A 17,500-nucleotide genomic window follows, 5' to 3' on the forward strand; every position below is an offset into this window, starting at 1 on the left:
GCAATCTACCTGCCATATCTAATACCATCAGAGAAAGACGCCTACGATTTGCCGGTCATTGTCTGAGGAGCAAGCATGAATTGGTGAGTGATGTATTGCTATAGACTCAATGACATGGACGCGCAAACAGAGGACGACCTAGATCCACGTACATCCAACAAATAGCACACGAGGCCAACTATGAACCTGAAGATCTGAGGCAACTGATGGAAGACAGGAAACTCTGGAGAGAAAGAGTCACATTGGTCCGGGCAAGGAGCCCGTCATGATGATGATGATGTACATACCTGGCGTTGCCAGGTAAAAAAACATATTGCCAGGCAAAGGGTTCAGTCTCATACTATTTAAGATACACCATATATCCTAAGTTGTTAAAACAGAAAACAGGGAGACAAAGGATAAGACAAGAAAAGAAAAGTGGGAAGAGAAACAACTACATGGAAGATTCATAAAGATGACAAAAGATGAAAACAACGAAAACACTTGGACATGGATGCGAAAAGGACACATAAGCCAAGAAACTGAATCCCTAATAATAATTGCAGCACAAGACAATTCGATAAGAACCAACCACATCAAAGCAAAGATCGACAAAACACAAGAAAACAGCAAATGCAGACTTTGTGGACAAAGAGACGAGACGATAAACCATATAATAAGTGAATGCAGCAAACTGTCCCAAAAGGAATACAAGAACAGACACAACCAAGTAAGAAGGGTAGTACACTGGGAATTATGCAAAAAATTGCCTCTCAAATGCACAGACAAGTTGTACAAACATAAGCCGGCAACAGTACTTGAAAATGAGAATCACAAAGTCCTACAGGACATGGGCATACAAACCCATCCAAGTAAGAAGACAGGATGTCGTAATAATTAACAAGAAAGAAAAATCCTGTCAAATCGTAGACTTTGCTGTTCCAGCTGACCACAGGATGAATATCAAAGAAAAGGAAAAACAGAACAAATACACAGAGCTATCCAGAAAGGGATATGGAAGATGAAGAAAATCCAAATAATACCTATAATAGTAGGAGCACTAGTAACATCCCCTAAAAACTTTGAAAAAGAATGGGAGAAATTGGAATCAAAGGAATGACTGGAAAACTACAACGAACAACAATTATGAAAACAGCTGAAATATTAAGAAAAACCCTTGAATGTGGAAACTAACACACATGAGCAACAAGCACGGGCCAGATAAACTGCTGCAAAGGCAAAACATGAAACACTACATGGAACTAAGAACATTGAAATCGCATATTTATAAGTTCTCTAACCCAACCCTACCCCCACGGTCACATCACTGCCCCACCCCAAAGAGCGAGACCAAATAACCAAGTAGCAACAAGGAGGGAGAAAAGACCGATGAACTGACCAGACCTCAACCGAATAAGTGTGAAGAGAACTGGGACCTTAGGGAGGCTTATTGCCACTCAAATTCCAGCAAAAACCAATAGCTGCCTCCAACGAGAAATCAATGGCAAGCAGCTGTTGCGATAATGCAAATTTAGTTGCAAATGTTATCGAAAGAGGTGGAGAGTACTGGAAACCTGGGGAGACTTGTCATTCAGTTTCCAGGGAACACCATAGGCTGTTTTCAGGGAAAGATCTCTGAAGACCTGTGTGAAAGCTCCTTGTGAGGCAATACTACTACTACTATTGCTAATAATAATAATAATAATAATAATAATAATAATAATAATAATAATAATAATAATTCAATGTAAATTAAATTTAAAATAAATTAAATAAATCAGCTTTATATAATATTTCCAAATAGAATACTTAAAATCATTCTATTTCCATTAAAAATTCGGAGCTAATTATTAAAACACGTTTTCTTTAATGTAATATGCAAATGATATAACCTCTTGAATGTTGATTCCGTTTTAAAAAATCGTATATCTAGAAACCATGCAGGAATAAAAGTATATAAAAGTCCGTTTTCAATATTAAAATCTATTTGTGAAACAGTTTACCTTTTGCATATATTGATCAAATTGTGAACAAACAGACAGGAATACGATTTTAATATATATATATATATATATATATATATATATATATATATATATATATATATATGAACAAATGATTAATAAAACATGTTAAAAGACATCTGCCTTTTGGATTATTTTGGACCATTTGGAATTTACCCATTGGATTGAAATTTTAAATTCGACCGTTTTGGATTTACCATTTTTGGATTTTTACCCTTCACCGGACTATCCATTCATGTGAAATCTTTTTATCATTTTTCTTTTGCCTCCTGTTCCCCTTACCTCACCCTTTTTTTTTAACCAAGTAAGATCTGTGACTTACTTGTAGTTTCATTAAATACTTTTATATGCAAAATCCGATCCTACATTTTGCTAATTCCTGCCCTCTGATGAGAAGGAGAGTATTTCTTCGAAACTCCGTGGATTAAGGACTATCCACTTATCTTGTGCTTCCTTTTTTAAAATTAAATATGTTTTTAACTCTTTTTCAAGATGCCTTTTAACATGTTTTATTAATCATTTGTTCATATTATAAGCTCTATTTCCTTTTCGGTTTTATTGAGCTTTTACATCTGGCTGAGTTTATTTTACTTGTAAATATTAACTCTTCAATATTTATAATATATTTTAAGTTTACCATTTTGATTACCTTGGTAAACTTATTGTAATTTTTATTTATATTTATATATATATATATATATATATATATATATATATATATATATATATATATATATATATATATATATATATATATATATATCCTCCTTTACATTTTTTTAATTATTAAAAAGGCTTTCTATACGTAATAATGTTAACACTGTTTTATTATGAAGCGATTTATTGCAATTAAAAGCATAAAACAAGCAAATTATTGAAAATTTTTAAAATATGCAAATTAGTCTTTATTTGTATATAATTTATAATCGAAATATGTTTTTGATATGGACTTCAAAAATTAAAACTCTTTATTTGAACTTTTATAATATAAATAAGTTCATGAAACGAGGGGGGTATCAAAAATTATACAAATACATGCTTTTTAGTTATTTTTAAATAAATCATACTATAAACAATGAAAATGTTTATAGTATGATTTATTTTAAAATAAATTTTAAAAAGTATAAAGATAATTTATAATTAAAATATAAATTATAGTGGTTGAAAAGGGCTGAGTCCACCGAGTTGACTTTCGTCAAGTCGGGATAGGAGGCTCGTACCTCCCAGGCCGTTGGTATTTACTTCCGTCTTACTGCGGGAAGATGCAACTCAATGTCAGGAAAGTGAGGAAGGTCAAGCCAGTGCTTTTAAAAGAGGAGCATTCGGGCTGAGCTAAAATTACTTGGGCAGCCCTCTCGATATTACCTGGTAGAGGCGCCTCAGGCAATAAGCAATTAATTTACCCTCCCGCCTAAACTCCAGGAGACAAAGCCTGGGAGAGTGGACCCCTAGGAATATGCAGAAATTTGCTGCATTGACCTTAGTCAACAGGAAAACGGTCATTTCAAAATATAACCCATACTCTGTTGACTTTGGAAGCTAGTTAACCGCATCTGTATTTGCTATGAAGTCGCTGGCTTCATCAAAAGCTGTTCATGCATATAAGCGATGGTGTTGCTAAACAAACGAATAACTATAATTAATTTTTGGGCAAGATATCTTACAGGCAAAAATATTTGTGGCGTTTATGTTTATTCTCTATTCAAAATAAAAGTCGCTATTTTTGCTTAGTTAGGAAAAAATGAGTTTTTGTGTTTTTCCTCTGTTGTTTGAAAAAAGTCATTGCTGTTTTTAGTGTGCATGGTCGTGACGTATTTCGAGGAGTGTTAGTTTTTCTACCGACGGTGTATTTGTGTTTGTGCCTGAAGGGGAAATTGTAGCTTACCTGTCTAGCGTTCATTCGCTTAAGGAAAAAATAATTAAAAAAAAAAAAAGAGCTAAAATAACGACGTCGCTTTTGTATTTGACGATCGTGTGAGAGTAACGAAACTCTATGCAAATTATATTATGCAAGATGCATAAAAGAAGCGGTAAAAAAAAAAAAAAACGACCAGCGAGTGGAAAGGCAGTGTGTTATGTGGACAGACGTGTGTATTATCAGGATTATTGAAGCTGACTCAAAAGATTGTAGGCAGAATAGAACACAAGTTTAAAACTCCACTGAAATCAATTTTCAAACTAGAAGCTATTTCATCTTTATATTAATTTTCGGCGATTGAGAGCAAGATTTTTTTTATGTTTGGTTAATTCCGGAGTTTAGTGATGCTGCAGCTGATATGTCCATTGTCGAGTGGATCGGAAATGTGGAACTTGTGTGTGAGCTTTGCACTATGAAAAATCTTGAGCGTATCCTACCATTGAGGTTTTCAAGTGGAGCTCTGGCCATATACAGGCAACTTAGTATGGAGCAGAAAGCAGATGCAGAACAGATCAAGCAGGCCTTATAACCGCATATACTACCGATGCATTTAATGCATATGACCAGTTTGTCAATCAACAACTTTGCCCTGATGAGATGGTGGACAAGTTTTTGCTGAGCTGCGCTGCGACACCTGGCTCGGTTGGTTGGGGAACCATTGCGCAAATGTTGATTAACGTGTGCATTTATTTCTGGACTACCACAACATGTCAGACATGTACTATATGCTTCATCCAGAATGGAAACGATAAGTGCAGAACAACTCTATGCAAATTAAATTATGCAAGATGCATAAAAGAAGCGGTAAAGGGAACAACCAGCGAGTTGAAAGATGACATGTTATGTGAACGGACGTATGTACTATTAGGATTATTGAAGCTGCCTCAAAAGATTGTAGGCAGGACAGAACACAACTTTACAACTCCACTGAAATCAATTTTCAAACTAGAGTGCCATTCTAGTGTAAACAAAATGGGAGCGGTTATTGACACTGCGGCAATCAATATCATTGCAAACAAAGTTTTAAATTCAAAATCATAACTTCCATTTCATTATTTGATGATTGTTTGTTTGTTTTTTGTTGTTGTTGTTTTTTATTTTTTTATGTTTACGTTGCAGCACGTATATATATTTACACATAGCATAAACTTAGATTACTTTAGAATGATTGCTTTTCAAACATAAGTTTGCCTAAAACAAATAATTAACAAGTATTTCTTCAATAATTAAATACATACGTTTATTACTTTTGCCGTTATTGTTGCTATTTCTATTTACTTATTGCTCTATGAGTAGACACAAAATCAGCATTTATATGATAAAATCCAGTTCTGGCTGCCATGTAAAAAAAAAAAAGCAGCTGAAGGATATTTGGCTAATAAAGGTATTAGTAACAGCAGCAGCAGCATTTGAGCACGTATGCAAATTAGCATGTGTTGCATCACTAAAAAAAGAAAAAAAGATGAACGTGTAAAGTTGAAGCCATGAAATGAAGTCGGGAGAAAGAAAAACGCGTATCGGGTGAGATGAACGTTTGAGGTGTAACGAACACGGTTCGAGCGTAACGGCCACATTACACAAATACTGATCCAACAGGTCACAGGTGGTCTTGTAAATGGCTGAAATAGACTTAATTTGTTTGGAACTCTTTAATTATGATCGAAAATAGTATAAGATATAAAGCCTAGTGCCTAAAACGGATGAAGACTATGCACAAGTACGTAGGCGTTCTGCATAAATGTTTGACATATTCTCATCTGCAGATTTAGCAATTAAAGTTTAGTTTCTATAAATGTTTGTTGTTGCTGCTTTTTCTTTTTTAATATCTCAGCCAGAGGAAAAATATACAGAATAAGCACAAATAAATACAAAACAAATAAATAAATATATCATCCAGTCCATATGTTCTATGATAGGTCAAAACCTACCCACCTCGTCGTCGTCGTCGTCGTCGCGGCATTGCTAACCTGCTGTTGTTAATAGCTGTGTTTAATAAGTTGCTGATGTTGTATCAAAAGGAATTCCCGCCTTTCATCCCCTGGGCAATGTTGAAAGTAGGTCAGGGTCAGGGAAATATGGATGAGAAATAGTTTGACTGAGATTTTTACTTACTTTTCTTCTTCCCAAGAAGTAATATATATATATATATATATATATATATATATATATATATATATATATATATATATATATATATATATATATATATATATATAAGGGGAGACATAGGGATAATACAACGCTCAACAAAATTGTATTGGAGCTTATTTAGACGTATTGTTTATTTCTTTTATATACCTTCATTTTCTTTTCTTATTTACTTATATATATATATATATATATATATATATATATATATATATATATATATATACATATATATATATATATACATATATATATATATTGTTGTTGTCATAACAACAACAATATATTATTATTATTATTATTATTTCCCCCCCCCCCGAATAAAATTTTATAAGTAGATTTAATATTGTATTCATCAAGTAGAATGGGGACAAAAATGGATGGTCACATTCAATGCTGCCAAGACTAAACTTGTTTCCTCCAATAATTACAAGAAACCTTCTCTACCACCAATAGCAATGGCCAATGACTCTTTATCTGAAAGTACATCTTTTAAACTCCTCGGCCTAACGTTCACTGGAAACATGAGCTGGAACAATTATATTGAGAGTATTGCCAGGACCGCTGCAAAGAAGGTAGGCTCTCTCTACCGTGCTAGAAAACTACTAACGCCCGAAAGTATCCTGTACCTCTATAAGGCCACCATTCGCCCATGTATGGAGCATTGTTGTCATATTTGGGCTGGTGCATCTGCTACTAGTCTCTCGCTCCTAGACAAGGTTCAAAAGAGAATCGCCAACCTGATAGGTCCTGAACTATAATCTAAACTTCAGCCTCTATATCCCATATATTGCATCCCTCTGCCTGTTCTACAAGTATTTTAATGGTGAATGCTCCAACAAACTGCAAGCACTTGTACCCCTCGACGTAAATATCCCCGACAAACCCGACAAGCAGCAAAATCCCACCCCTACACAGTAGAGATCCCTAGATGTAAGAGAGCTTTCTGCTCCACTAGTTTCTTCCCCACAACTGGTAGACTTTGGAATTCCCTTCTGAATCCCTGCTTCCCCAATTGTATTGACATGCAGAAGTTCAAGTGTAACGTGAACCGACATCTTGCTGCCAAACTCCCTACATAGTACCCCTGTAGTTTACGTTCCCTGATAGTAGCTCCCTACACCAAAGTTGCAATGTGCCTTGTTGGGGTGAAAATGTAATTTAAAAAAAACAGTGCTCAATACGTGAGTAGAGCTAAACAGTAAGTTATAAAAATATAACAATATGGAATTTTAAACATTTCATACTGGTGAGGACTCGTCAGGTTTACTTACTACCAAGTTCTACTCACTTATTGAGTAGTGTTAAAAGAAATACTGAAGATCGTTGCCTAAAATATTACATATAAAGTGTATCTCAAATATGAGTATACGCCTCATATTTTTACAGAAATTTAAATATATCTCTTCATGAGACACCACTGACAAAATGACACTTTGACACAATGAAAAGTAGTCTGTGCTCAGCTTATATAACAGAGTTAATTTATTTTACTCACAAAATAACTCAAGATATAACCATTAAAAGCTAAACATTTGTCAACAAAAGTGAGTACACCCCTAAGAAATTACACCCCTTAATGTCCAAATTGAGTACTGCTTGTCATTTTCCTTCAAAAACGTCATGAGACTCATTAGTGTTACTAGGCCCATATGTGCATAGGAAGCAGGTATGTTCAAATTTGTAGTGCAGCTCTCACACTCTCTCATACTGAAAGTTCCAACATGGCACCACATGGTAAAGAACTCTCTGAGGATCTTAAAAGACACATTGTTGTTCTACAAGAAGATTGTCACCACCCTGAAACGGAGCTGTAGCACAGTGGTTTAGATCAGCCAGCATTTTAAAAGAGCGGGGTCCATTCAGAACAGGCCTCGAGTAGGTCGTCCTAAGAACCTGAGCGCACGTGCTGAGTATCACATCAAAATGCTTTATTTGAAAGATCAGCGTAGGTGTACTGTCAGCATTGCTGCAGAGTTTGAAGAGATGGAGTGTCAGCCTGTTAGTGCTCAGACCACACTCTACATTAAATTGATCCAATCACAGCCACGTTGAGCAGACATGTCTTTCGCATGGAAGCCGACCGGATCCAAAGCAAGTGATGTATGGCGAGCTTAACAGTGGACAGCGGAATGTGGGTAGACCTCTGTTTCGCTTTAAGAACACTTAAGCGAAAGAATTTGACATGTGTAGACATTCCTTTTCGTGATTTTGAATGAATTGCTTCTCAACGAAATGAATGGCGATCTGCCTGTCAGAGGGGAATCAGGCAGACTCTATATCAAATTGGTGTGCATATGGCTATCACCTCAGGAGGAATACATAAAAATTTTCTATGGTGAGATTGAGTGTTTTTAAAAATAATTATGTTGCATTATATGCCTTAAAATAAACATTGTCTTGAAATTCAAAACCCATGTAAGACGCCTAAGCAACAAATAATATAAATACATTTGCTTAAATTGTAAAAAAAATTAGTCAAAATATAAAATGAAAATTACGATTGTAGACTGACATTTTGGTTATGATAGTGAAACTAAACAGTATATATGCTCTGAAGGTGGAAATACATTTTTATTTGTAACAATTTGAACAATATTATTGTTATATATTCTCAAGAATATATATATATATATATATATATATATATATATATATATATATATATATATATATATATATATATATATATATATATATATATATATATTTGTGACTGGGTTCGAATTTGCCGATCAGCAGTAATCATTATTACTCCTGATTGCATAAGCATAAAACACTGATGTATGTAGTTCTAAAAATAATTATTTTTATTATTGAATCCTTTTGAGATGAATAATTTATATATTTATTTATTTAAAAGTAATTATTTTTATTAATGAATCCTTTTGAGATGAGTAATTTATATATTTATTTATTTAAAAATAATTATTTTTATTATTGAATATTTTTAGATGAGTAATTTATATATTTATTTATTTAAAAATAATTATTTTTATTATTGAATCCTTTTGAGATGAGTAATTTATATATTTATTTATTTAAAAGTAATTATTTTTATTAATGAATCCTTTTGAGATGAGTAATTTATATATTTATTTATTTAAAAATAATTATTTTTATTATTGAATCCTTTTGAGATGAGTAATTTATATATTTATTTATTTAAAAATAATTATTTTTATTATTGACTCCTTTTGAGATGAGTAATTTATATATTTATTTATTTAAAAATAATTATTTTTATTAATGAATCCTTTTGAGATGAGTAATTTATATATTTATTTATTTAAAAATAATTATTTTTATTAATGAATCCTTTTGAGATGAGTAATTTATATATTTATTTATTTAAAAATAATTATTTTTATTAATGAATCCTTTTGAGATGAGTAATTTATATATTTATTTATTTAAAAGTAATTATTTTTATTAATGAATCCTTTTGAGATGAGTAATTTATATATTTATTTATTTAAAAGTAATTGTTTTTATTAATGAATCCTTTTGAGATGAGTAATTTATATATTTATTTATTTAAAAGTAATTATTTTTATTATTGAATCCTTTTGAGATGAGTAATTTATATATTTATTTATTTAAAAATAATTATTTTTATTATTGACTCCTTTTGAGATGAGTAATTTATATATTTATTTATTTAAAAATAATTATTTTTATTATTGAATATTTTTGAGATGAGTAATTTATATATTTATTTATTTAAAAATAATTATTTTTATTATTAAATTCTTTTGAGATGAGTAATTTATATATTTATTTATTTAAAAATAATTATTTTTATTATTGACTCCTTTTGAGATGAGTAATTTATATATTTATTTATTTAAAAATAATTATTTTTATTATTGAATCCTTTTGAGATGAGTAATTTATATATTTATCTATTTAAAAATAATTATTTTTATTATTGAATATTTTTGAGATGAGTAATTTATATATTTATTTATTTAAAAATAATTATTTTTATTATTAAATCCTTTTGAGATGAGTAATTTATATATTTATTTATTTAAAAATAATTATTTTTATTATTAAATTCTTTTGAGATGAGTAATTTATATATTTATTTATTTATCTGCAGACTGTCATCCTCATCTTCATAGTGTTGTTGTTTCACAACGTTTCCGCCAACTATTCCTCTTCATCAGGTGGTAAATTGCGACGGGATAGGAATGCTGAATCTCTTAATTATATCCTCAGTAATTACTGCCTTCCATAGTTGCTGTCATCTCACCACATTGTTGGCCAATTAATCTGCAGACACTTCACTTACGTTTACTATTTATGTTTCAGGCATCATTGGGTGGTCTTCCATTGATCAGTTAATCCGTTGAGTGACATGCCCCTCCTTCTCCTCTACGGCGCTACGAAGTGATGACATGTTGACCGAATTCTTCTCATATGTTGGTATCCCGCAAGATGTTGCTACTAAGTACCTCGAGTCTTTTCAAAAGAACCGCATCACAACTTCAGTATTGTCCGAGCTTGATAAGGATGCTCTCATTGAGTAAGGTGTACACACTTTCAGTGACAAGCTGGTCATCCTTAAATTAGCTCGATCACTCTCATCGTTGCCTGCTGACTTATCACCTATCACTCCCTCAACCAAGGATACCTCAGCTAAGGTCAAACCTCCATCTATCTCCACCGAAACAACCAAACCACAATTCCACAAGTTTTGAGTGGACTGTGGCATTTACAAAAAAATCACGGGACTGTCTAAGATGAACGTTATCCCTTATCTGCAGTGATTCTGTCCAGATTAGTATTGTCAACACTGTGCCACAGTTTCTCGTGTTACCAGAGGATAAACTGCTGAACATAGTGGAGTCATTCGTCATGAAGAGTTCCAATCCGTCCGTCCATCGACTCGTGTTTCGTTCTATCCACTTGCTTATATTGCAATCATGATTTGTCTAAGGACTATATCAAGGAACAATTCATCATTGGACTGTTCAATGAGTCATTTCAGACTGATATCCTAGCCAAGACCACCCAACAATCGAGCCTCGACTCTGTCATTAACCATGCCGAGGTATTTGAATTGGCTATTCGTAACCAGGCCAAACTTCATGATTCCAGTGAAATTCATGCTGCCCGTATATGAGGGTACAAAAATCAGCAGAAATATACCCATCGGTTAACCAATTCAACCCCCATTTCAACAGCTACCAGCTCTCGCTCCTCCTGATTTTAGCAACCAAATAGTCTGTGCAATGGTTGTGGCAGCCTACAAAATTCATCGTATCAAAGATCAATACTTTGCCCTGCATGGGGACAAACATGCAGTAGATGCAGGTGCCCAAACCCTTTTTCCTCTGTCTGCCAAGCAGGCTCCAGAATTTCTGGTGTCAGCCTTGTCCCCCATGTTCAATATGATGGAGACCAGAACTGTTTTTGGTCAACGAACCACAATATCGAGGAGATTCCAGCCACTGTGACATCTGTTGACGGCCTATCACATGATCGCACTCTGATGAACATTTTTTCAGACAGTGGGGCTTCCATATGCATTAGTAATAGTAAACTTCTAGAGCTTCTCGGTATAGATTGATACCTGTTATGTCCATGCACTAGCATGTTGTCAGGTATCCCCATAGATAAGTAGTTTGCATGATATGAAGAAATTACATTTTCAAAAAGTGGGGGATAACTTTTCCATGTAATTTTAACTTAAATTGAGCACCCGCTTTCTGGCCACCTAGTGAGGAGGCATTTTTTTGTTTGTTTATTGGCTAAAAGGGTTTGGGTTTTTTTTTTTCTGCTTTTATCTTTCAATAAAGACACGAGGAAATTGAAAAACAAAAATAAAGAAAAATCTGTATACAGATAGTGTAATACCTTATGTTATCAATGGTGACTATTTCTATACACTCAAGCGCGCATATTTTTGCCGCAAACAAGTAGTTTTCCAGATATTAAGCAACATAATTCCTTATGTTATCAGTGGTGGCACGTCAAAAATATGCGCGCTTGCGCATACAGAAATGGCCACCACTGATAACATATAGAATTACGTTGTTTAATATCTGGAAAACTACTTGTTTTTCATCTAATTTTAAATTGTTCGCCAAAGATTACTATGCAATTTGGTACGCGAGTGAGCATTTAACAAGCTTCGTTTATGCACCCGCGTGTGGTGTAAACATAGCATAAAAATTTGTTTTCATGATATGAAGAAATTACTGAGTTGCCAGAAAGTGAATGCTCAGTTTACTTTAAATTTATATAGGAAAGTGATCACCCACTTTTTCAAAGAGTAATTTCTTCATATCATGAAAACTTAAAAAATATATATATACATATATTTTTCATTAAATTATCAGGTGAAAGAATGGTTCGTCTGCAAAACTACACAATGCATAAGCCTAAAGAGTCCTAGAGTGGATGAAACGCAGAATATTCAGTGTAGCTTAATCGCCATATATATTTTATAACTTACTAACTAGCTCTACCTACGTATTGAGCAATTTTGAAGTAAATACTTAAAGTTTGCGCATAAATTTATACTTTCGTATATTAATTTTATGCGAGTAAATGAAGTAGTTATATATATATATATATATATATATATATATATACATATATCTTCTCTTCAGTAGTCCGTCGCTGACGACGATGACGTTGCACCATGCCTAACAGTCCCAGATAGATTACGCCTGATGGACTCGCTGGTGACTGTGGAGTCCAATTCGTGAATTGCATACACGGCCGCAGGCAGCACAAGGGAAGATGCCGTCTGCCCGCTGCGCCGCGTGCCTTTGGTGTCTTCTTCGCTCTGCTCGGTCGTTATAGGTGGAGGTGAAAGTTTCCAAGCCCTCTTGGCAGATGTTTCGCCATTTTCTCCGATCAGCAGCAGCATGTTCGATGGCGTTGGATTCTATGCCACACTTTTTCAATGATGTTTTTAGTTGGTCCTTGAAACGTTTACGTGGACCCCCAGGGTTGCGTCTGCCCTCTGCAAGTTCCCCGTAGAGGACCTTGCGTGGGAGCCTTTCTGCTGGCATCCAGATGGTGTGACTAAGCCACCTAAGTTGTCTATTAGTTAGAATTATTTCAAGTGGGTCCATTTGAGTGCGCCTGCGTATCTCATTGTGTGGCACCCTGTGCCACCATTTTAAACCTAGTATACGCTGTAAGCAGTTGGTATGAAATGCTTCTAGCTTTTTCAGGTGGCGTCTATAAGGCACCCATGACTCGCTGCCATACAAGAGGATGGAGAGACAGATTGCTCTATAGACAGAAACCTTGGTGGTGGTGGTGAGGTTACGGTTCATAAAAACTCTGTGCGAGAGTCTACCAAAGGCTGCAGCAGCCAGACCAATGCGCCGTTGGATATATATATATATATATATATATATATATATATATATATATATATATAAATATATATATATATATATATATATATATATATATATATATATAAAGCTGAAAGTCTGTGTGTGTGTCTGATCACAAATAGGCTCCTATATGGTTGACTGTTATAGAAAACTGATCACATAAAAAATTAAAATTGTATGGAAATAAAAAATTTCAAATTTAAAAAAAGAAACGTTTACAAGTGTTTTTGATATAGATGTACATAAGAATACTTTGATAAGTATGTTTTAACTTAAATAGGGATGGTATGATAAAATTGTGGGACCTGCATTCGCGCCTAGCCTTCATAGAATGGAAATAGGCACAAACTTTTATAAAGATTTTTCATATCTATCTGCGTAAGTATACTTTGATAATTATGTTTCAGTTTGAAGAAATATGGTTGTTGTGGTGGCAACCACTTATTTGCATATGCGAATAACATAACACTATAAATGGCAAGCCTAAGTTGGCCTTGGTGTGTCTTACTCAAATGCCACCAGAAGTGACGCCGAAGAGCGTACATGTCCTCCCACCAAGACTCTCTGACTCGACACCGTCATTTGTACATATTGTAAATATACCTTTTCTTTAATACACTTATTATTGTGTTATCTTGTTGTTTGCGTCTTCATTGTATTTCCTTACTAATTATTGTTCAACCTTGCAACCACAACAGTTGGCGACGAGATATGAAGCGTCAAATATAACAGTTTGACGAAGAACTATTTAAAAAAAAAAAAAAATACAACGCAAAGGTTGACCATTTTTTTAAGGAATGCAAAGTGTTGACGAGCAAACGGATTTTACGCTAAAGAGAAGTTTCAACTCAAGTGAAAAAAAAAAACTCTTACGTGGCAAAAGCGACAATTTACGCCGTTTTTTGGGAATCCGACTTGCAGGTTAACTTGTTGCTAGCTATCTTGCTCTTGCTTGTTGCTGGATCTCAACATTTTCAACCGAGAGAAAGACAGCTGTCGTACAAAGCTAAGACTCTGTAACATCATCTGTGTATAGATACTCCCTCAGGCATTTGTCTATCAAATGGTCCTGTGGCGATGGAAGTCATTTTTGGGCTCATGGATTTTGAGTGTCTGAGGGAGTGGCACTCGTCTGATAAGACGTTGCAACCATCATATATATATATATATATATATATATATATATATATATACATGTCTGTATATATATGTATATATTTGTATGTGTATATATATATATATATACAGATGTCTGTATATATATTTATATATATATGTGTATATATATATATGTATATATATTTATATATATATATATATATGTCTGTATACAGATGTCTGTATATGTATTTATATATATATGTGTATATATATATGTATATATATATATATATATATATATGTCTGTATACAGATGTCTGTATATATATTTATATATATGTGTGTATATATATATATATATATATATATATATATATATGTATATATGTATTTACATACATGCCTGTATATATAAGTCTGTATATATATATATATATATATATATATATATATATATATATATATGGCTGTATATATGCATCTATATATGTACACACACACACACACACACACACACACACACATAAAATGATTATTAGTCTTATATATTGTTACCATAACGTTTTCACCCTCCACCTCTACTTTTAATTTAAATTAATCTGTGAGTTTGTTTTATGTTTTCATTCATAAAATGTCATGTGTGCCTGTTTCCCATGAAGCAAAGAATGTTAATTAACAATTCATCATGTGATTCAGTATAAAAATGTTTAATTCAAACAATAATTATAGTTTTCTTTCTCCCTCTTGTTTCACTCTTGTCTATTTCTTCCTTCCTACTTTTCTGTCTTCCTTTATTCCTTATATTCTTCGCTCCAATACTAGCAATCACAAAGCTTGTGTTCAGTCAATACTGACCAAAATTGAAACGAATATGCTTAATGAATTCCAGTCTTCATAGGCAACTGTTATACTCATAATTCCTTGTTTCTTTCCTTGACCACAACAGTCTCTATCTTCGCCCACTCAGCTTCCCAATCGAGAACAATGTAACAATTCTACATTTATCCAATAATTCAAACATTCACTGGTTAAAGCGGTTTCATTTTTCTTAAGAATAATTCACAAGCGGATTTTGCAGGAAAGAGTTGCTGTTCTCCTATATTCAGCGCATGGTATTCCCAAATGATCCCCCATCTGGCATAACATCGTGCAGCATAAACACGTTCTCGTTAGATCATTGATTAGATCTGCATTCAAGCCAGACAAACGCAAACAGCAAAAAATTAAATAATTCATTGTTGGGATCTAGAATTTCTTCAGTTAATCTACTTTCCCGGGCAACGGTGGGACACAGGTAATATATATATATATATATATATATATATATATATATATACATATATATATACACTAGTGTACACCTTCACGTAAAAGTGTCAAAAATGTTTTTGCTTCACCAGTCTCTACACTATATATAAATGAAACAATAGATGTGCATATATTTGTGGGTGTACGTGTGTGGGAAAATATTTAACCTATATATTCTTAAACTACTGGTAACATAACATTGAAAAAAAAAAATAACAGGGAATAATAATCATATATCAAGAATGGTTTATAACAAGTAAAATCTTTCTATGTGAATAACACGTACAGAAATACAATGTTAGCAGGTTGATATGCAAAATGTTAATTTCAACTTGCTCGCATATTTCTATTACTTTTGCGCATGCGCAAATTCATTCATAGTTTGACGTAATTTAAGGTTAAATCTTTTTCATCTATCTGTCGATAGTTCAAATGGTAAGGAACGGGTCTGAAGTGCTAAATGTTTTGGTTTCGATTCTAGCTAATGGCACCCAAGTAATTTTTTTTTTTAACATTGGAAATCAGTGCTATAGATTAGGTACAATATGATATTCAATAGAGAATTGGCTTTGTGATAATAAATCCGAAATCTGCATGAATTAAAATACATGCAAAGGTATTTTACTACCGTGCAAGGCCGACCCCCCCCCCCATCCGTCCACTATTCATATAAAATCAGAGAATTACTGCAATATTTGAATTTTTCAGACATAAATTATTGACATACAAAACAAAAAACACCTACAGTTGACTTTTTCTTTAAAGTGGGGGATCTCTTTCCTAATTAATTTCAGGTGGTGGGGTAGTTTGACTTGCTATTTGCTTTCTCTTTTCCCTTCACCACTTGAAATGGTTTCGTTTAGGTGTAAGAAAAAATCACGTTTTTTATTCGCTAACTTTTGTGTGACGGGACGGGTTTATATTTATTTACATACAAATAAATACATATCAGTATAGAGTGAAGGATATTTATCACATTATTTAGAAATATAAAGAACAAAAAAGGCTGAATTTAGCCAAACTTGTTTCCCTCGGGCCTTTTTCCTATATACTTTAATGATACAAAATACATGTTAAAATAATCCTTAGTTCTACGATTTGGATTCTTTTAATTGGCAGTAAATTGTAACTGATAAAGTCACCAGTCTCTTTCTTAGCTTCTATGATTTTGTTTTCTCTCGACCTGTCTCACTCAGTGTTGATTAAACACTCTCTAATGGTTTTGAATGTCTCTTTCATACACACCGTAAACACTTATTAGTAAAAATTAAAAAAAAAAAACAAGAACAAAGCATATTGATAATAAAAGTTCTATTTACTTCTATAAAGAGACATTATTTTTAGTTTAACTGATCTGTCGCAGTTTGTAAATTTTTGAATGGTATCAACGTGGAACTTGTAGTGGTTATAACCCAATAGGCCACGTGTAGTATGAATAATATCCTTATACAAAACAGAACAAGTAAAAGTCTTTTAAACCTTTGTTTGAGAGGAGCTCTGCGGTTAGCTAATTGAAACATTAACCTGTGGGAAGGAATAACAGTGAATCTGATTGATTAGGTAGCTAGACTAAACACCATGAGTATATATAAAAACAAACTGGTAACATGAATTCCATGCATTATAGTTTGATGATTATTTATATGGATGAAACG

The sequence above is a fragment of the Euprymna scolopes genome, chromosome 16 (genome assembly GCF_053919585.1).
Source record: "Euprymna scolopes isolate OS-2025 chromosome 16, ASM5391958v1, whole genome shotgun sequence".
Lineage (NCBI taxonomy): Eukaryota > Metazoa > Mollusca > Cephalopoda > Sepiida > Sepiolidae > Euprymna > Euprymna scolopes.